The sequence below is a fragment of the Tursiops truncatus genome, chromosome 15 (assembly GCF_011762595.2).
Source record: "Tursiops truncatus isolate mTurTru1 chromosome 15, mTurTru1.mat.Y, whole genome shotgun sequence".
NCBI lineage: Eukaryota > Metazoa > Chordata > Mammalia > Artiodactyla > Delphinidae > Tursiops > Tursiops truncatus.
Genome location: NC_047048.1, coordinates 39868392 through 39890942, shown reverse-complemented (window position 1 = coordinate 39890942; position 22551 = coordinate 39868392). Strand labels below are relative to the sequence as shown.

Genomic DNA, 22551 nt, shown 5'->3' with positions numbered 1-22551 from the left:
AATAGAAATTGGTAACAGAAAGATAGTTGGAAAGTCCCCCAAATATCTGGAGATTAAACAACACATTTCCAAATAATACATGAGTCAAGAAGAAATCTCAAGAAAAAAATCTTTTTCAATGCTTTGAATGAAATGAATATTAAAATGCAACTTATTAAAAGCTGTGGGATACAGTGAAAGCAGTGCTTACAGGGAAATTTATAGCACTGAATGCTTACATTTAAAAAATAAGAAAAATCTAAAAGCCTTCCACATTAGAAAATTAGGAAAAAAAAATGAACTTAATCCAAAGGAAGCAGAAGGAAAGAAAGAAAAAAAATGACAGCAGAAATCAATGAAATAGAAAGCATGAAATCAATAGAGAAAATCAACAAAATCAAATGAGCTCTTCAAAAAGATCAATAAAATCAATAAGCCTCTAGCCAGGTTGATTAAGAAAAAACAGAAGAAGAAAAATGATTAATATCAGAAATGAAAGAAGGGTCATCACTACTGATCCCAGGATATTAAAGGGTAATAAAGGAACATCAAGAACAGCTCTATCCCCACAAATCTGATAACCTAGATGAAATGGACCAATTCCTTGAAATGTGCCAAAGTTCACACAAGAAGAAATAGACCATCTGAATATGATTATATCTATTAAAGAAATTGAATCAATAATTAAAAACCTGGGACTTCCCTGGTGGCACAGTTGTCAACAATCCGCCTGCCAATGCAGGGGATATGGGTTTGATCCCTGTCTGGGAAGATCCCACATGCTGCGGAGCAACTAAGACCATGCGCCACAACTACTGAGCCTGCGCTCTAGAGCCCACAAGCCACAACTACTGAGCCTGTGTGCTGCAAGTACTGAGCCCACATGCCTAGAGCCCGTGCTCCACAGCAAGAGAAGTCACCACAGTGAGAAGCCCGCGCAGCGCAATGAAGAGTAGCCCCCACTCGCTGCAACTAGAGAAAGCCCGCACACAGCAACGAAGACCCAATGCAGCCAAAAATAAAATAAATTTATTTTTTAAATGTTTAAATAATAATAATTAATAACCTTCCAAAACAGAAAATATCAGACCTGGATGGATTCACTGGTGAATTCTATGAAACATTTAAGGAAGAAATTATACCAATTCTCTACAATCTCTTCTAGAAGATAGAAACAGAGGGATGACTTTCTAACTCATTCCACAAGGCCAGCATTACCATGATACCAAAACCAGACAACTACTTTACAGGAAAGGAAACCTACAAGCTGATATCTCTCATGAATACAGATACAAAAATCCTCAAAAAAATTAGCAAATCAAATCCAAGAATGTATAAGAAGAATTATACACCATCACCAAGTGGGATTTATTCCAGGTATCCAAGGCTGGTTCAACATTCAAAAATAAATAAATATAATCTTTCACATCAACAAGCTAAAGAAGAAAACTCACATGATCATATCAATAGATGCAGAAAAATACTGAACAAAATCTAACACCGAATCATGATAAAAAAAATATCAGCCACCTAGGAATAGATGGAACTTCCTCAACTTGATAAAGAATATCTACAAAAAACTCCGAAGCTGACATCATACTTCATGGTGACAAACGATAAGCTTTCCCACAATGATCACGAAAAGGGCAAGGATGTCCACTTTCACCACTCTCACCACTTTTCAGCATAGTAGAAATCCTAGCAAATGCAATAAAAAAGAGGAAAGGAAATAAAAGGTAAACATATTGGGAAGGAAGAAATAAAACTGTCTTTTCCGGCAGATGTTATGATGGTGTCTGTAGAAAATCTGAAGGGATACACAACAAAAATCTCCTGGAAAAAATGATTATAGTAAGGTTGCAGGATACAAGGTTAATATACAAAAGTCAATCACTTTCCTATATACCGGCAATGAACAAGTAGAATATGAAATTCAAAATACAATAGCATTTACAGCACTCAAAAAATTAAAAACTTAGGCATGAATCTAACAGAAATGCATAAGAACTATGTGAGAAAACCACACAACTCTGGTGAAAGCAAAGAACTATATAAATAAAGAGATATTCCAATATTCTTGGATAGGAAGCTCAATATTGTCAAAATGTCAGTTCTTCCCAACTTCATCTATGGATTCAATACAATTCCAATCAAAAATCTCAGCAGGTTATTTTTTGGATATTGAAAAACTGATTTCAAAATTTATATGGAGAAGGGCTTCCCTGGTGGCGCAGTGGTTAAGAGTCCGCCTGCCGATGCAGGGGACACGGGTTCGTGCCCCGGTCCGGGAAGATCCCACATGCCACGGAGCAGCTAGGCCCGTGAGCCATGGATGCTGACCCTGCGCATCTGGAGCCTGTGCTCCGTAATGGGAGAGGCCACAACAGTGAGAGGCCCACGTACCGCAAAAAACACAACAAAAAAATTTATATGGAGAGGCAAAAGACCCAGAATAACCAATACAATATTAAAAGAGAAGAATAAACTCAGAGGACTGATCCCACTCAACTTCAAATGCCTGATGCAAGATATGGAAGTGGCACATTAAATAATTTTTGATCTTTTTGAGTATAGCATTTTTTAATTCAGTAAAAGGTTTTTATAATATTCTTGAAGGAACTTTGCACATAGGATCCATGGCTTCATCTACAGTTACTGAGAATGACTGCAATCTAAAACAATTATCTTAACATATTTTGTTTACAACTTAAGCTCCTATTAACTCAAAAATTTAAAGAATCTTCTTCTTAAGGCACTTGGGATTCTGTTGATTTGAATTTTTATAAGTAACAACAATGTGTCTCACAATCTTCAAAGTATTTCTTCTTTCTTTTCTTTTTTATTACATTTGGATTGAAGATGTTTTATCACAGTTTTTGAATCTTTTTCTTCCCTGTGAATCTTGAGGTAGCAAAGTTAAAGTTCTGCTTTTAATCTGTCATCATAAGAAATAGAGAAGTCCCATAAAAGACTTTTTCTTGTAGTTTATATGGCATTAAGTAACTAAAAATGAATACAGTTCATAAAGTTAATTTCATTTAATGCTATGGATGCTGGTACAACATTTTATTATTATTATTTCCCTTACATTATATTATTATTGTTGACTGAATTGTGTCCCTCCAAATACACATGTTGAAGCTCTAACCCCCAGTATGGCTGTATATGGAGACACGATCTTTAAGGAATAACTGAGGTTAAATGAGGTCATAAGAGTGGGACCCTAATCCAATAGGGTCCTTATAAGAAGAGGAAGAGGTACTTTCCTGGTGGTCCAGCGGTTAAAACTCCGAGTTTCCGCTGCAGGGGGCACGGGGTCAGGGAACTAAGATCCCACATGCCACATGGTGCCGCCAAAAAAAAAAAGAGGAAGAGACACCAGGAACACATGTATAGAGGAAAGGCCATGTGAGGACACAGCAAGGAAGTGGCCACCTACAAGCCAGGAAGAGAGCTCTGACCCTCTGGCACCTTGATCTTGGACTTTCAGCCTCCAGAACTATGAGAAAATAAATTCCTGTTTAAGCCACCCAGTCTTTAGTATCCTGTTATGGCAGCTCAAACATACTAATACAATTATTATTCAAATTGTTATAAACATTTGCTCAGAAAGGATAAAAAGGTTGGCCATATTACAGTTATTTAGCTAAAGATTTTTTAATTTTTAAAATTTTAAATTCTCTTTTAAAAATTCAAATAATTACCAATCTCTTTTCTTGTTAAAATGTCTGAAAATACTAATTACTTTTATACATAAGTTTAATGACTCTCAGTGATCGTTAATCACTACAACACTTTACTCTTATAACAATAAATATACATTTGTGGACTAAAAAAATTTACAACCTAAAATCTGAGAGTTATGTTTTATTCGGCGGACATATGTTTTATTCGGTGGACATTCTTAGGACTTCAAGCCCAGGAGGCAACTTCTCAAGTAACCCTGAGAAAACTGCTTTGAGGAGGGGAATGGGGGAGCCAGGATACATGGGAGTTTTGCAACAAAGGGCAGGTAGTCTGAACATCAAAAGATGACTGTTAATTAAAGAAAACAAGACATCTCAAGTTAAGGAATTTAGCACTTTTCTATATATGGGAAGATGCGACAGCCTGGGTTCACTGAAATCTTTCTTTTGATATGCATCTCAGCTATCTACGTTTTTACATCCTGAGTTTCCTCAAGCTGCACCCTTGGAGTGTGGCTGCAGTCTGATGGCTGCTAGATGGCAGGTATTCTTTGTTTCCTTCCTGAGTTCCCTCAGGGCTCACCCTGAGGTGTGGTGGGAGGGTGGCTGCAATGGCTAGTGATGACATCTTTAGTTTACTGATAAGGCAGGCAGTATTTTATTTCTCTTATTAATACCTTCTTATAAGTAAAGTATTTATACTTCAACAGAATTTCAAAATTTGGAGACTTTTCGCTCTAAGCTCCAGCTACATCTGAAATGCTTGTCTATATCTGGAAAAAAATATTCAAATATGAAAGATAAATCTAAAAGATGTGTCTTATTCCAATCAGCATTGGAAAAGTGGCATCATTCCTGATTAGATATGTGGTCTCTATACAATCACATGATCATCGATCAAACACAAGATAGGGTTACAAAATAGAGTGGTGAAATAGATGAATTAGACCTCCGAAGATTACGACCTGGAAAAGCCAAAAAGCAAAGCAGAGCCTAGTATTGAGGTCAAAGCTAAACTTTGATGTATCCTTACACTTTGTGCCCACATTTCCTGTGAAACCCAAATGAACTCAAAATGCCTAAGTAAGCACTAGCAGACTAGAGGCTCAGACCTTTGGGGGATGCAAAGTCACTTTTAGAATATTTTAAATTTACGATCTGAAAAGTTTTATAGCTTTGTTAGGGTGTCTATTAAAACAAACAAACAAAAAAACGAGACAGCATTTGAACATTCTGTATGGAACAAGCTCTCCAAAAGCTTATTCTCTGAAGTTTTCAACCACAGTGTGCCTGACCCTCAGATCTACCAAGGACCGTCTGTGTGCCCTAGCCACCTCAGAAGGGAACGTATCATTTCTGTGACTGAGTCAGATCCTTACATGGGGATTAGATGCCAGCTTTACTGAAGAAGTACCCTTATTCTTGGAAGAGCACAGGCTACTCTCTGGGAGTCTAGCATGATGGCTGTGACAGTGAGGAATGTGTATTTTTGACAAGTTGTATTTTCTTTTTCATTTAGTTCAAAATAGTTGTAAATTTCTCTTGAGATTTCTTCTTTGACCTGTGTGTTATTCAGAAGTGTTTTGGTTTTTTTTTTAAATTTCCAACTGTTATAGGATTTGGGGGCTACCTTTCTGTTATTGACTTCCAGTTTAATTCCATTGTGGTCTGAACATACTTTGTACGATTTATATTCTTTTAAACGTGTTAAGGTGTGATTTATGACATAGGACATGGTCAGTCAGTGTAAGGGCCACGTAGGCTTCAGAAGGCTGTGTATTCTGCTGTTATTGGAAAGAGTATTCTATAAATGTCAAGGTGACTGATGGTGGTGTTCAGATCAACTACGTCCTTACTGCTTTTCTACTTGCTTTGTCTATCAATTACAGAAAGAGGGGTGCTGAAGTCATCAACTGTAATAGTGGATTTTTCTATTCTCCTTGAAATTCCATTAATTTTTGCCTCACATATTTTGACGTTAGATGCATACACACTCAGGATTACTATGCTTTCTTGGGAAATTTACCCCTTTATTGTTTTGTAATGCCCTTATTTATAGTTGACATTTTTTTCTTGAACTGACGTCAGTTTTACCTGAAATTAATGTAGTTAACTCCAGTTTTCTTTTGATTCATGTTAACGTGATATATCTTTCTCTATCCCTTTATTTTTGACTTTTATGAGCCTTTGTATTTAAAGAGAATTTCTGGTGGACAAGGTATATTTGAATCTTGTTTATTTATCCACTCTGACAATCTTTGTCTTTTAGATTTGGTATTTAGAACATTCACATTTACTGACTACTGATATAGTTAGATTAATACCTACCATGCTTATAACTGTTTTCTATTCATCACATTTGGTTTTGTTTCTTTTCTTTCTTCCCCTCTTTCCTGCCTTCTCTGGTTTTAATTAAGCATTTTATACTATTCCATTTTCTCTCCTCTCTTAGCATACAGATTATGTTATTTAAAAAATTTTAGTGGTTGCCCTAGAGTTTGCAATAAACATTTGCAATTAATCTAAGTTCACTTTCAAATAACGCTACCATCACTTCACATGTAGTGCTGCTACTTTATAACAGAATATTCCCAATTCCTCCCTCTCATCCTTATAACATTGCTGTCCTTCATTTCATGTATCCATATACTATAATCATCCAATACTTTGTTACTATTAAACAGTTATACTTTAATATCAATTAAGAATAAGACAAATAGGTACTACATAAAACTAAAAAGCCTCTGCATGGCAAAAGAAAACATCAACAAAATGAAAAAGCAACTTACAGAATGGGAGAAAATGTTTGCAAATCATATATCTGATAAGGCATTAGTATCCAAAATATATAAAGAACTCACAACTCAATAGGAAAAAACCCCCTAATAATCTGATTTTAAAATGGGCAGAGGAACTGAATAAACATTTTCCCAAAGAAGTCACACAGAAGGCCAACAAGTATTTGAAAAGGTGCTCAACATTGCTAATCATCAGGGAAATGCAAATCAAAATCACAATGCAATGGCTATCATCAAAAACACAAGAAACGTGGGAATTCCCTGGCGGTCCAGTGGTTAGGACTTGGAACTTCCACTGCTGGGGCCCAGGTTCAATCCCTGGTCCGGGAACTAAGATCCTACAAGCCACAGGTTGCAGGTGGAGGGGTGGGGAACCACAAGAAACAACAAGTGTTGGCAAGGGTGTGGAGGAAAGGGTACCCTTGTGCAGTGTTGGTGAAAATGTAAATTGATGCAGCCACTATGGAAAATAGTCTGACAGTTCCTCAAAAAAATAAAAATAGAACTACCATATAATCTAGTATTGGCACTCCCGGTTATTTATCTGAAGGAAACAAAATCAGTCCCTTGAAAAGATATTTGGACTCCCATGTTCATGCAGTATTATTTACAATAGTCAAGACATGGAAATAAACTAAGTGACAAGTGGATAAAACAGAAGGAAAAGGCAGCCATAAAAAGAGAAAGAAATTCTGCCATTTAAGCAAACATAGATGGACCTTGAGGACATTATGTGAAGTGAAATAAGTCAGATAAAGAAAAACAAATACTGTTTTATTTCACTTATATGTGGACTCTAAAACAAATCCAACTTACAGACACAGGAAACAGATTGGTGATTGCCAGTCTGGGGGTTGGGGGTCTGCAGAATGGATGAAGGTGGAAAAAAAGAGCAAGAAAAATGAAAGTTTTTATTTTACCTTCTTAAAAATTCCTTCTCAGATGCTTTTCCTTTTTTAATGTAGATCCAAGTTTCTGACTTATATAATTTTCTTCTTCATGAAGAACTTCCTAAACATTTCTGTCTGGACAGGTTCACTGGCAATGAATTCCCTCAGTTTTTGCTTTACTGAGAAAATCTTTATTTCTCCTTCACTTTTGAAGGATAATTTTGCTTGATATAGAATTCTATTTTTTTTCTTTCAACACTTTAAATATTTCACAACACTGTCTGCTTGCTTGCATGGTTTCTGAAGTCCCCTGTAATTCCTATCCTGTTTCTCTATAGATAAGACCCCTCCACCGCCACCCTGTCTTCTTTCAAGGCTTTATCATTGGTTTTCTATAATTTAAATATGGTCTATCTAAGTGTAGATTTTTTTTGGTATTTATCTTGGTGTTCTCTGAGCGTCCTAGGTCTGTGGTTTTGTGTCTTTCATTAATTTTGGAAACTTGTCTGTCATTATTACTTCAAATATTTCACCTTATTCTTTGTCTTTCTTCTCCTTTTGGTACTCCAAGTGTGCATATGCTATAACTTTTGGAACTTCCCCACAGTTCTAGAATATTTTGTTCTGCCTTTTTTTTGTTGTTATTGTTCTTTTTTCTCATGTTAGTTTGGGAACTTTCTACTGGCACATTTTTAACCTGATTCTTTCCTTGGCTGTGCTGAGTATACCGATGAGCCCATTAAATGCTTTCTTCATTTCTATTACAGTGCTTTTGATTTGTAGGATTTCTTTTTGATTATTTGTTATAGTTTCCATCTCTCTGCTTACATTATCCATCTGTTCTTGAGTGTTGTCTAGTTTTTCCATTACAGCCTGTAACATATTAATCATAGTTATTTTTAATTCCAGGGAATTAAAAAGCATCTGGTTCTAATGCTTCCTTTTTCTCTACAGGCTGTGTTTTTTCTTGCCTTTTAGCATACCTTGTAATATTTTATTAAATGTTGAACATGATGTATTGGGTAATAAGAACTGAGGTAAAAGCCTTTAGTGTAAGGTTCTGTGTTAATCTGTCTAAGAGTTGGGTTGTGTTCAATGTTTGCTGTAACTGTAGATGTCAGAGGCTTCATATTTGTCTGGCATCTTTGTTTTTATCTCTCCTGTGGCCTTTGGGCTCCTTGAATAGAGTCTGTGCCTTGCAGCTCTATCAGCTGTAATCCAGTGTTATACTGGAGCCCTATTGATGTGGTGCTAAGGTGCTGGGGAGAGGAAGCATGCTGTAATCATTTGATTAAATCTCAGTCTTTTCAGAGGCCTATGTGCCTGGGCTGTGATCTTCACAAGGGTTCCTTAGCTTTTTTCCCCTTCCCTTAGGTTCTGGTAAAATCTTTCCCCCTCAAGAGTAAGCATTTGCTTTGGAGAACTCTCTGGGCGTATTTCACAATGCTTTCCCCTCCTCCTGTCATAGCCATGAAGGGATCTTTCTTGGCTTCATGATAAGAACCTGGTAGGGTTCCTGAAAGTAGGTCCTCAAAAGCATGGGGCCCCCACCAAGACTTCAGACTCCAGAAGTTTCTCACTCTCAAGCTAGTCCATGCTCACCTCCAGCAATTCATCAAAATCATCATGTAAGTGTTTCTACCCATTTATGTCTCCAGCACCTTCTGCTTCAGGTAAGCAGAGTCTCTGTGTTCACTCACCATCTCTCCAAATTTGGGGGTGGTAGTTTACCCTCTGATTTCAAATCCTTGATGGGTCTGAGAAAATCTGTTTATTTCCAGTTTACTCAGAATGTTTCTGTTGTAAGAACAGGAGTGATGACTTCCAAGCTCTTTACATGTTGGAGCTGAAACCAGAAGTTCTGAGTCTATATTTTTGAAGTAATGGAAAATCTAAACCACCTGGGCTTAAACAACAAGGGAATTTCTTTGCTCGTGTAACTGGGTATTTTAGAGGTAGTTCAAGACTTATGTTTCATTTGATCTCGTGGCTCAACAACGCTGATAAGAACACAGATTCCTTTCATTCTTCTGTTCTAGCTCCTCAGTATCATCTGCAAGCTGGGTACAAGGTGGCTGTCAAAGATTTCCAGGCTATGTGCTCCCTCTGAGAAAGAACAACTCTTCCCAATGCTGAAAAAAATATCTTTGGTTTCTACCTTGATTGAACAATCCCAGGTCACGTGTTCATCGTATACGTTAGCTATTGCCATGAAATGCTGTGTAATAACCACACCGTCTTGGTGCCATTTAACAACGAGTGTTACTCATGTGGCTGGCAGTCATCTGAAAGAAGATCTGCTAATGTCATCTGGGCTCACTCCTGCGTCTGCAGGTTGGTGGGGGTGTGCTGATGTAGGCTGGGTTGACCAGATGGCTCTACTTTAAGCCAGGAAGGCTCTGTTCTACCTCCCTTGCTCTCATAGGCTCTGAGGCTGAGTCATGTTATTGTCATAGAAATGGCAGGGGTGCAAGAAGAGAAATGGAAACAGAAAGCTTCTTATGGTCTATGTGTGAAACTGGCACTTGTCCATTCTGCCCACATGTTGCCAGTCAAAGCAAGTACCATGGCCAAGGCCAAAATCAAGGGGCAGGAAAGTACACACTGCTCAGGATGAAGCCATGATGAGGGTGTAAATATAGGTGAAGATTGAGGTTAAATACTCAATCTATTGCTCTCACAAGTAAACCAGCCACTGTTTTCACAGGAATTCCAATGCCTCAATTGACAAGGACCAGTCAAAACCCAGGCCTCGGAGCTGCTGATTGATTTGCACTGTATTTGTTTGCTAGGGCTACCGGAACAAAGTACCGCAGACTGGCTGACTTAAACAACAGAAGTTAATCTTTTTACCTTGGCCTGCAGATGGTCATTTCTCCTCCCTGTGTCTTTACATGGTCTTCCCTCTGTGCATGTCCTTGCCCTAATTTCCTCTTCTTATAAGGACTCCAGTCATACTGGATAAAGGCCCACCCCCTGAAAAGTAACCCAAAATGCCCATTGCATGGAAGGGACTGAGGAAGCAGCACTGTGAGTAGGCACACCCCAGACCACAGCATATACAGCCAGGAACATGGCTGGGTCAGCCCTTATCACAAGGCGTGAAAGCAGGATACTTCTTCCACCCCAGGGGGATGTTGAGGGCTCTATTCTGCTGTGATAGGAAACACAAGCCTTTCACTCTCTGATGGCTGCTGGAAGTCCCTCTCTAGCGCAAAGAATTCTTTTGCCATGTATTTATGTAAGAAGATAGAAAAGGACTACTTTGACTATTACATCAAAATCAAACAGAGTGGGCAATAACCCCCCCCCCCAAGGAATCTGGTAACCTCTCAGCCAATTTCTTGGACAGGCTCTACGTCAAGCATGACTGGATGGCGGGCCCCCATTGGCATCTCTAAAACAACACAAACTTTACAGGTGAGTGACGCTTTTCTTGGCACACCTGAGCCATTCCTTCCTAGTGGTGAGCAGCAGTAATGCACTATTAAGTACCATCATGGGTGTTTTTAAGGTAAGCTCAAGGTGAACAGGTCATGAAAAGTCATCGTTGTGAGCACTTGTGACTGGGGGCAGGGGGTCAGTGCATTCATCCCTCTGTATCCGCAGGGGATTGGTTCCAGGACCCACCCAGCCCCATGGATACCAAAATCCACAGACGCTCAAGTCCCTTCCATAAAATGGCATCATACCATCAGCCCTCTGTTTCTGCAGGTTCCACATCTGTAGCTACTGAGGGCCAGCTGCATTCACGTGCTAGTCTATCCTGGGGACCACCCTTAGCCATCCCTGTGGAAGAGCCAATGCTGATGGACTCACAGGATTAGTTTGCTGGGGCTGCAGTACCTAAGCACCACATGCTGGGGGTCTTAAACAACGGAGGTACGTTGTGTCACAGTTCTGGAGGCTTGAAGTTCGAAATCGAGGTATTGGCAGGGTTGCTTCCTTCTTATGACTATGAGGAAGACTCTGTCCTGTGCCTCTTTCCTGGCTTCGGGTAGTTTGCTGGCAATCTTTGGTGTTCCTGGCCTTGTGGATGGATAACCCCAATCTCAGTCTCCATCTTTAAGTGGCATTCTGCGTGTGTGTCTCTGTGTCCAGATTTCCCTTTCTTATAAGGACACTAGTCATATTGGATTAGGGCACACCTAATGACCTCATATTACTTTAACTAATTACACCTGCAACTACCCTATTTCCAAATAAGGTCACATCCTAAGGCACTGAGACTTAGGACTTCAACACATGAATTGGGGTGGGGGGGTTACGATTGATCCTATAAAAATATGCAAGGCACTCATTAACCATGTAGACTCTATTTCTTATAATTAACACCAATATAGATTAGTAGCATCAAATCAAAAGGATATATAGTACTTGGGCTTCCCTGGTGGCGCAGTGGTTGAGAGTCCGCCTGCCGATGCAGGGGACATGGGTTCGTGCCCCGGTCCGGGAGGATCCCGCATGCCGCGGAGTGGCTGGGCCCGTGAGCCATGGCCGCTGGGCCTGCGTGTCCGGAGCACAGGCTCCGCAACGGAAGAGGCCACAGCAGTGAGAGATCCGCGTACCGCAAAAACAAAACAAAAACCAAGAGTAGATACCCTTGACTTGCTCCTGATCTTAGCAGGAAAATATCCAGTTTTTCACTATCAAGTATGATTTTAGCTGTTTTGGTTGGTTGGTTGGTTGATTTTTGTTGGGTTTTTTTGGTGGGGGGCACACTGTGGGGCTTGTGGGATCTTAGTTCCCCAACCACAGATAGAACCTAGGCGCTCAGTAGTGAAAGCTGAGAGTCCTAACCACTGGACCACCAGGAAGTTCCCTAGCTGTTTTTTTAAATATTCTTTTTCAAATTGAGGAAGTTTTCCTCTATTCCTAGTTTTCTAGGCATTTTTATCATGGGTACTGGATATACCCATGTCAAATGCTTTTTCTACATTTAACATGATCAGATTTTTTTCTTTAGCTTGTCAATGTGGTGAATTGATTTAATCAATTTTCAGATGCTGAACCAGCCTTGCATATTTGGAATAAATCTCACTGGTCATGGTGAAAGAATTGTACAAAAGAACTGTACAAAAGAATTGTAATTCTTTTTTATGTATTGGATTCAATTTGCTAATATTTTATTGAGGATTTTTGCATCTATGTTCACAAGAGATATTGGTCTATAGTTTTTCATTCTTGTAATGTCCTGTGTGATTTTGATATTAGGGTAATGCTAGCCTCATAGAGTCAGTTAGAAAGTATGCACTCTGCTTCTACTTCCTTTAAGAAATTGTAGGAAATTGGTGCAATTTTTTCCTTAATTATTTGGTAGAATTCATCAGCAAGGCCATATGGGCCTGGTGTTTTCTGTTTTGGAACACTATTAACTATTGATTCAATTTTTTTAGCAGGCCTTTTCAGATTATCTCTTGTTCTTTGTGTGAGTTGTGGTAGACTGATAGATATGATAGATGTGGTTGACTTATTTGTAGACTCATGAAATAAACTCAAGAAATTGGTCTATTTCATCTAGTTTATCAAATGTGCCAGTATAGAGTTATTTATAATATTCCTTTATTATCTTTTTAATTTCCATAGGATTAGTAATAGCTCCTCTTTCATTTCTGATATTAGCAATTTTTATTTTTTCTTCTTAGTAAACCCAGCTAAAGGTTTATCAATTTTATGGATCTCTGCAAAGAACCAATGTTGGGTTTTGTTGACTTCCTCTGTTGAATTCCTATTTTCAACTTCATTGATTTCTCTTCTAATTTTTATTATTTCTTTTCTTTTGTTTATTTTGGATTTAATTTGGTCTTCTTTTCTAGTTTCCTAAGGTAAAAGATTAAATTAGAGATTTTGGATTCTTCTTTTCTATTACAAGCATTCAATGCTTTAAATTTCCCTGTAAGCACTGCTTTCACTACACCCCATAAGTTTTGATAAGTTACAATCTCTTTTTCATTTATTTCAAAATATTTTAAAATTTCTCTTGAGATTTCTTCTTTGACTAATGAGTTATTTAGAAGTATGGTGTTTAACCTCCAAGTTTTTGGGGTTTTCCAAGTACTCTGTTCCAGCTATGTCTGTTATTGAATTCCAGTTTAATTTCATTATGGTCTGAAAGCATACTTTGTATGATTTTTATTCTTTTAGATTTGTTGAGGTGTGTTTATGTTCCAGAATGTGGTCTACTTTGGTGGATGTTCCATGTGAGCTTGAGAAGAATGTGTATTTTGTTCTTCACCCACACCAAAAGCATGAGGGTATTTTTCTCTGATCTTCATAGTGAGAATCTGGTAGGGCTCCTGGAAGCAAAACTCACTCAAGTCTGAGGACCCCTGCCAAAGACCCAGAGTTTTTAACTCTCAGACTTGCCCACACTGAGCCCCACAGAAATTTGTCAATTACAGTTCCGGTTTTCCTACTTCAGTACTGGTTCCTGTGGAGTTTTCTGCTCCTGGGATTCTGCCCAGTAAGTTGTGATTCTCTGTGTCTGGCAGTCCCTTCAGTTTTGGGGGAGAGTGGTTTGCCCTGTGACCTGGATCTAAGAAGAGTGGTTGATTTTCAGCTAGTTCAGCTTTTTCCTTGCTGTGAAGACAGGAGGGATGGCTGCCAAGCTCCTTACATGCTAGACCAGAAAGTGGAAGTCTCACTCTGAGGCTTTTAAAATCTCTGCGTGTCAGTCTTGTATCTTATCTGGATTGATGTTTCATAATGGCAGTGACCACATCTTATTAATAATACCATATAATAGTTTTCAGTGCTCAGTATATGCCAGACATCTTATTAATGAGTACTTTACATATATTACATTTTGTACTACTAATAGCTAACTTTTTTTTTTTTTTTTTTTGCGGTATGCGGGCCTCTCACTGTTGTGGCCTCTCCTGTTGCGGAGCACAGGCTCCGGATGCGCAGGCTAAGTGGCCATGGCTCACGGGCCCAGCTGCTCCGCGGCATGTGGGATCTTCCCAGACCGGGGCACGAACCCGTATCCCCTGCATCGGCAGGCGGACTCTCAACCACTGCGCCACCAGAGAAGCCCCAAATAGCTAACATTTAATAAGTGTTTTCTATGTCCCAGGATCCATGCTAATAGCATCTCATTTATTTCTCTTAATCCTTACACCCCCAAAAAACAAAAACAAATCAAAATAAAGTGAAACCAAACAAAACCTGGGAAATAAGAACTAGTGTTAGCTGTGACAAAGCAAGAGAGAGGCATGGACATATATACACTACCAAACGTAAGGTAGATAGCTAGTGGGAAGCAGCCACATAGTACAGGGATATCAGCTCGGTGCTTTGTGACCACCTGGAGGGGTGGGAAAGGGAGGGTGGGAGGGAGGGAGACGCAAGAGGGAAGAGATATGGGAACATATGTATATGTATAACTGATTCACTTTGTTATAAAGCAGAAACTAACACACCATTGTAAAGCAATTATACCCCAATAAAGATGTTAAAAAAAAAAAAAAAGGAACTAGTGTTAGAGATGGGGAACTGAGGTTCAGAGGGCTGGGATAACTTGCCAAAGTCCCACAGCTAGCGAGTGATGTGGTCCAGGGATCCAAAGCCAGACATGTCCGACTTCAGAACCCAGGCATCAACAACCAGGGCGTACTGCCTCCAGGTGGATTTGGTTCTATCCTCCATATGGTGTGTCTTGTATGACAAGCATCCCAAAAATGTCTTGACTGAGTGGCTCTTTAGAACAAAATACTTCCAGCTGTTCTAAAGTTTTGAAGCAGCTCTAATTAGTATAAGCATACCTCTGAGATCTGTGTTAAACTCAGGAAGTCTACTGCCGGGTGTGTATGTGATGTGCCACTTGAAATGAGCTGCCACTCGGAATAAAAGGAAAGGAGTAGACATGCTTCCTGCCTTCGAAAGATCACGGTCACAGTGAACAGTTAGAACATTCAAAGAGAACGTTCAAAGATTCTGCTTTCATAGGGCAACTCATGAACATGTGCAAATGAAAATAAATACTACATGCACAGTGTGAGGCAGTGGGAAAAACATTGACTTGGCAAAAACCTAACAGACTTGGGTTTTGAAATCGTTTCTGCCACAACTATGACTCTTAAAACTTGGAGAACATTTCTTAACCTCTCTGAGTTTTGATTTTCTCACCCATCCAATGAATACAATTAATGTCTGCCTCCTAAGACCCAAATGAAAAAAATGCATCAAAAGAACCTGTGACGGGAGAATTGAATAAATATATGTTCTCTGGCTTTTGTATTCAAGGACTATAATTTGGGGGTTTACACCTTGTGATGGGAAATGTATGACTTTCATTTGGATGGACAGATCAGATCCCATGATCCTGAGAAAGTTATGTAACCTTTCTAAACATCAATGTTCTTCCTTTTTTTTTTTTTTAATTTGACAAATCCCTATTGAACATCTACTATGTTTTAGGCACTGGACTAGGCCAGCAGAGGCATGACCAACACAATCCCTACCCTCTAGGGGCCCACAGTACTTGTCTGTAGGTACACTCATAGGGCCCCGTAGGTGCTGAAGGACAAGAGATGCTGTGTGTAGCATACTGCTGGGCACATGGCCATTTAGTCTGCATCGCAAACCTAGTCCATGAAAGATGGAAGGATGCCAAAGAGAGGGTTAGGGGGTCTGTACTGGTTTTCTGTTGCTATAACGAATGACCATAAACTTAGTGGCTAAACAACACAGTTTTACTATATTATAGTTCTGTGGGTCAGAAACCTAACATGGATCTCACTGGGCTAAAATCTAGGCATCAGTAGCACTGCATTCCTCTCTGGAGACTCTAAGGGGAGAGTAAGGGGAGAGTTGAATTATGTTCACCACAAATTTATACGTTGAAGCCCTAACCTCCGATGTGACTATACTTGGAGCTAGAGCTTCTAGGAGGTAATTAAGGTTAAATGAAGTCATAAGGGTGGGGTCCTAATCCAATAGGATTAGTGGCCTTGTAAGAAGAGGAAGAGAGAGAGATCTCTCACACTGTGTGCACATACCAAGAAAAGGCACCCCCTACAAGCCAGGAAGAGGACTTGGTCTTGACTTCCAGCTTCCACAACTGTGAGAAATAAATTTCTGTTGTTTAAGCCACTAGGCTATTTTGTTAGGGCAGCCTGAGCAGACTAATATAAGGAGAATGCTTTTTTTTTTTCTTTTTCTGGATTCTGGAGGCTCTTCCATTCCCTGGCTCATGGCTCTCCACCCCAGCCTCAAAGCCAGCAATGTCACATCTCTCTGACCACAGCTGGAAAGGTGCCCTGCTTTGAAGTGCTCATGTGACTAGACTGGACCCACCTGGGTGATCCAGGAAATTACCCCCCCCATGCCAAAGTCCTCAACCCTAATCACATCTACAAAATTCCTTCTGCCTTTGAAGGCGATACCCACAGTTTCCAGGCACTAGGACGTCTTTGGGGGGCCATTGCTCTGCCTACCACAGGGTCCAAGGGGGTCTGTTTGGAGTTGGGGCACAGATTCTGGAGCAACATCTTAGAAGTGCACAGAAAGAGAGATGAGAAAGTCATGCCTTGTATTTCCAGGGCACCTGTATAGCTGCTTCTCTCCCACAGAGAACATACTCAGCCAAACAGGAAGTCGTCTGGCCAGACGTTTTCCCCCCAGACATGGTTATAGTGCATGTTCCCCAAATACTGAGAGTTACCAGCTCTGGTTTGCTGGTGACTTTTCTATAGCATATACTTGTTTCTGATCATTGGTAAAAGATACCATAATTTTCAAAACTCTTGTAATGGTGTCCTAATGTCATGGGGTGTTCCAGGACAAAGTGAACCCTAAGATTTTCTCCTGGTATTGATCTTCCTGTGGTCACCTTTCCTGCCACATTCTATGCCTGAATTCTGTCCCACCTTCCTCATCGAAGCACCTGCCAATGAAAGCTTCAAAATTTCTATTCTTTATTATACAGAGCTCTAATTTTTTTTTTACTTTAAACTTAAAAAAAAAAAACTTAAAAAAATACCTTTCAAACTTCTTTTAAACTTTCAACTATTCTCAAAGGGACATCACCTTTCAAAATCAAATACACAGTATTAGTTTCCTAGGGTTGCTGAAAATAATTATCATGAACTGGGTGGCTTAAAACAACAAAAATATATTCTCTCACAGCTCTGGAGGGTAGAAGTCTGAACTCAGGTGTGGGCAGGGCTATACTCCCTCCCAGCTCTAGGGGAGGACCCCTCCTTGCCCGTTCCAGCTTCTGGGTTACCAGCAATTCTTGGCATTCTTTAGTTTGTAGACACATCCCTGCCCCATTGTCACATGGCATTTTCCCTGTGTGTCTGTGTTTTCTTTTCTTATAAAGACTCCAGTCATTGGATTAAGATGCACCCTAATCCAGTAGGACCTCACTTTAGCTAGTTACATCTGCAAAACCCTATTTCCAATTAAAGTCACATTCTGAGGTTCCAGGTAGACATGAATTTGGGGGACCTTATTTAACTCCATATATACACTCATTATAATTATTTAACTAAATTACAGAATGGCTCTCCCTTACAAGAAATTCTGCCTTTATCCTAAGCTAAGTGGCTCAAACTGTAGCCAGTCTTGGAAAAAACACTTTTATTCTCCCCATAATCCTAAAAAAAACTGATTTAAAAGTCTCTGTCACTCTCTGACCTAGAAGTATTAGAATGTGATTTTTACTCTCAGGGGGAACTCAACACCATGGCCCTTTAAATTGGGCTTGAATAAATCAAGTGCCCACGCAGTGTTCTCGGGCGGGGGGGGGGGGTTCACTGTTAACCTAATGCTGATGTTGGGAGTGAGAGGTTAAGTATTCTTTGGGGGAATGTGAAGTTGTGTTCTAGCAGAGCTGTGCCTGTAGGATTTGTACTTAATGGGGAGAAACGAACATGTTCCCAGTATGGATCTCAACTGCCCATATCATTGCTGTGCTTCTGAAGGTAGGTGTCGTTTTCTATGAACAGGTCAGGAGGAGTTAATGTGAGCAAGGAAAACTGTGTTTACTTCATACTAGATGAACACTGACGACTAACTGAACTGGGCTAGGAGAACCCAACATGTTTCGGGGGGTCCATCCATCCCCTGGTATCCCAAAGCCTGGATAACAGTGTGTCTGGATGCTGGCCTGCCGTGTTCTGTAACAATGATGTCATGAGAGGCACGCAGCAAACTCACACTCCTGCAAGTGTTTCTCTGCAGGTTGTTCACACTCTAAACCACTGGAAAGAGGTCTACACTGGATGGAGCACATCACCTGGGAAGACAGGACTTACGCTGGGATGAGAAGACAAATGTCATCCCCCTCTGGGCCATGTGGTTGCTGGTGCCCATGTGCTGAGCAGGTGAGACGGCGTCCCCATCAGGGGAAGGTGAACTGGCCCCTTAGGGCTGACAGCTGATGAGAGTAAGGCGGGGGGAACATCCATTAGTTACCCCCTAGTGGTTTGTGCTTTTTTTTTTTAATGAATCTGAATATTGTTGGACAGGACATGGGGTCTTTTTGCCACAGTCACCACAAGTCCCTAATGCTTCACTCTGGCCATAAACACTACCTCTTTGTTACTGGCAAGCTGACTTTTCAGCTTACAGTAGCTAAACTAATATTGATGGTCACATTTTTAAAAAGGCACCCTGTGTTACCCACCATAGACCGATTAAACTAGAAGACATCTTGCCCACACTCCTGCTTCCAGACAGACCTCAAGCTATGATTCTTGTAAAGCTCAGGTCAAGGGGGGTCCTGTCCCCAGAAGTCCCACATCAGAGTTCCAGGAAGAGTCTTAAAGGAGAGCAACCCAGTGGGCACATACCTTAGGCCAGTCAAGAAGACAGACAAGGGGACTTCCCTGGTGGTCCAGTGGTTGGGACTTCGCCTTTCAATGAGGGTGGTGCAGGTTCGATCCCTAGTCGCAGAGCTAAGATCCCCCACACCTCGCTGCCAAAGAGCCAAAACATAAAACAGAAGCAATATTGTAACAAATTCAACAAAGACTTTAAAAATCGTCCACATCAAAAAAATCATTAATATCAAAAAAAGAGAACATGCAAAACTCATTTCTTGGTGTGGATCTTGAGCTCAGCTAAATAAAACATTGTGCAAGGCCACACATGAACACGCTCCATACTCAGGTGGGGAAAGAAAGTGTGGCTTCCTTATTAACAATAGGAGAATGAATCTCCCTAGGGAGCCTCCCTGCCCGCACCCCTCAGGGTAGCCGGGAACCAGCCTTGACAATGAACAATAATTCTGTCTTTGGGCTTTAGCCGTCTCCTTCAGTTCATAATAGTCTCCTTCAGGTAAATGCTCGGGTCTTTCAAATTCTGCCTCTCCTCCTTCTATTCCCTGAGATGGCACCTGGGAATGAGGAAGTACGTATCTTCTCTTGGGAACACTGCGGTGGGGGGAGTCCCTGTGCAGTTGTTCATGGAGTCCCCACGCTGGCGGGGGTGGGGAGGGGACAGTGTCCCTGGTAGTATCCCTTCTGAGGTCTCCAGCTGTGAATCCGTCAGGGTTCAGCAAGCTTCCACACTTAACCTTGGCCGTCTCAGCTCTTGCTGGCACGGCATGTGCACCTGTGGTCTGTCCTGCAGCCAAAACGGTGCTGTGTTCACTAAGCATTTCCTTTACCTCGCGGGCACACAGAAGACTGCATGTCCCAGCCTCCCTTGCATCTGGGTCTGGTCCTATGACTAGTTCTGGCCAATGGGATGTGGACGGAGTGACAGATGGCCCTCGTGAGACTGGTCCTCAGCTAAGGAGACCAATCAGTTATTTTACTCCAATCACCATGTCCCCCATGGTAAGCTGGCTGCAGCACCATCGAATCCTTTCCACATCCCTCCATGCAGTGTAGAACTTAACGCATCACTTCCTTGCTGCAGGGAAGACAAGGAGAGCCTGGAAGCTAAACTCAAGCTCGCTGTCTAATCAAAGCCTCTGAATTTTCTCTGTGTGGGTCCAGAGGGCCCTGTGAAGCAGCTCCTTCCACGTTTCTAAAGGGACGAGTCAAATGCCCTCAGCTTTCAGTTTTGCCCTCAACCTATCCAAGAATTCAACCTAGAGAGCCGAGGTCAGGACACGTGTATCTCACCCCTGCTTTCCCATGTATCAAGTCTACAAATTCACATTCAAAGAAAGCAGCTTGTCCACAGGATCCCAACACTCATCCTACCAGGTCTAAGCTGGTCATTTCTAACTTGAACCAAAATACTGAAGAATCCCCTTAACTCGGCATGTTTTGAATTAATGGCTAGCCTTCTAAATCTCTGTTCCTTCTCAGGTGTTATGTGGTGTTTGAGGAGGGGGCTTCTTGCTGATGGAGGGAGGGAGCTCACGTCCATGTGCACAGGTCCAGGTCCAGCTGTGGCTCCTCTGCCTCCTTGGAGAGGCCCCTAGTCCACTCTTTGCAGTGGAGGCTGGAATTGTGGCTGGTGAGTGCGTGGTCCAGCTCTGGGCCCCGTCAGAGCCTGGGATCTCCTCTCTTGACTTAGCCTCCCAACCCAGCCCTCTCTGTTGCTAAAATCTGTTTGGGACTCACATTCAGTCCCCAGCCTGGGTGACTTTCCCTGCAGCTCTTGGCTACGAGTCACTTTGCCCCAACACAGCAACTCCTCTGTCAGTTTCCCAAGGCTTCACCACTATTGCCCACCCTCAGAGCCCAGGGGTCTCCCTGGATCCTTACGTGGCGCCTGGGTATCAAGGGCTCAGGGAAGTGCTAACTTGAATTCTCTTCTCCCTCTTGGCCTGATCAGAGGAGCTCTCACTCCATGTGGGAAACATGGCCAATGTTCTCTGCTTCTAAGTCTCCCCCAGTCTAAGGCGGAAGAGTCAGGACGTGCATCTCGCCATCTTCCCCATCACCATCCCTTCTCCTTCCCACAATTCCCTGGGGGCTCTCATTTCTACTTCCCATCAGCCAGGATGTCAAAGCCTCCTTCCCAAGGGGGGTCTCCACCTCCCCCTCACTTGGCTATTTTTGCAAAATTGTTGCTGTGTAATATACAGGGAACAGAAATAAAAATCTTACTGGTTTTTCTTACTTTCAAAACATTACTCTCCCACAAGCCTATCAATGACACTGAAGCTTGAACCAAAGATCCTGATTATTTTACTATGGAAAGAATGATTTATTTCCCTCAATGTTTCTGTTCTGATAAATATAACATTTCTTAGCATGCCCCACAAACTCACACTTACCTCCAACATATTCAGCGACCCCTCACCCGTGCAGGGATCTGTGAGTGTGCAGCTGATCCAGGCGGTCTGCCATCCCCCTGCTGGACTGTCTTCATCTGCTCACACCTCCTCAGGGAGCTCCTGCTTTGCCCACCCTCAGAACATTGGCACAAAGCCTGGTGGTACGCAGGGAGTCAGTGTTCCCAGCATGATGGCTAATCCCCACATTGGGGGACCAGTAACCAAGAGCCTGCAGAAAAGTATATTTCAAAGTTTAAGTACAATTTCCAGGTGTTTCTAAAGCCCAGAGCTTCCAAAGTTTTGAAAAATTAGCATTCTGTGAATGCAGTTAAATCAGTCGGATGATCACCTGCACCTTTTTGCTTTGTTCTGTTTTGTACTTGGTGGCACGGAAAAGGATTGCCGCCCCGCAGTGATTCTGAACTTCCAGCTTTCTCTGTTTGATCCATGTTCCATTTGCCCAGGCTACACATTTCAGCAAGATATTTTTCACAAGAGTAGAGCTGAATAATCTCCCTGCCTTTTCCTCCTAATCACTTCCTGTGCCTGTAGGCACTCATGAGTCACTGCTCTGCATGGGTGCCCTCACGTTGCTCATTCATCTTGAGAAGCATCCCCCTGCAGCTCCAGGTTCATTCGTTTGTATTTTATTTCACAAAGGCCACTTGTGCCCTGGGCCTACCTTTTATTTTAATTATAATAATAAAAAAAAAACTAAGTCAAAGACTGGACTTGCATCCCTTTTTCCTTCTTAACTACAGGTGCCCATAGCTTATTACCTAAGATGCAAGGGGACAGGGGGAAGAGTGTGGACTTTGGGAAGACACAGACCTGAGTTTAAATTCTGGCTTTGCTGTTTATCAGCTGTGTGACCTTGGACATGTCATTAAACCTCTCTCGGTCTTAGATTTTGCAGGTGTTAAACAGCAGTATGATGCTATCGGCAGAACACTTCTCTTTCTGCCAGGTGGAAAGAAGCTCACCGAGGTTGGGACTGCAGATCCCACGTGGAT

General features: G+C 41.4%; 1 long non-coding RNA gene across 2 annotated transcripts in view; it reads right to left on the bottom strand.

Moving 5' to 3' along the window:
- Positions 1-21999, bottom strand: part of LOC117308213 (uncharacterized) — a 33961-nt gene extending 11962 nt beyond the window's left edge. Inside the window, exons 1-3 of one of the 2 annotated variants that reach the window (XR_012326192.1) lie at positions 21539-21999; positions 19152-19276; positions 18615-18736 (exon numbers count right to left, since the gene is read on the bottom strand). This is a non-coding gene — a long non-coding RNA (uncharacterized lncRNA). The remainder of the gene's footprint in view (positions 1-18614; positions 18737-19151; positions 19277-21538) is intronic. The other variant, XR_012326191.1, reaches the window with a different exon arrangement.
- Positions 22000-22551: the final 552 nt, after the last annotated feature.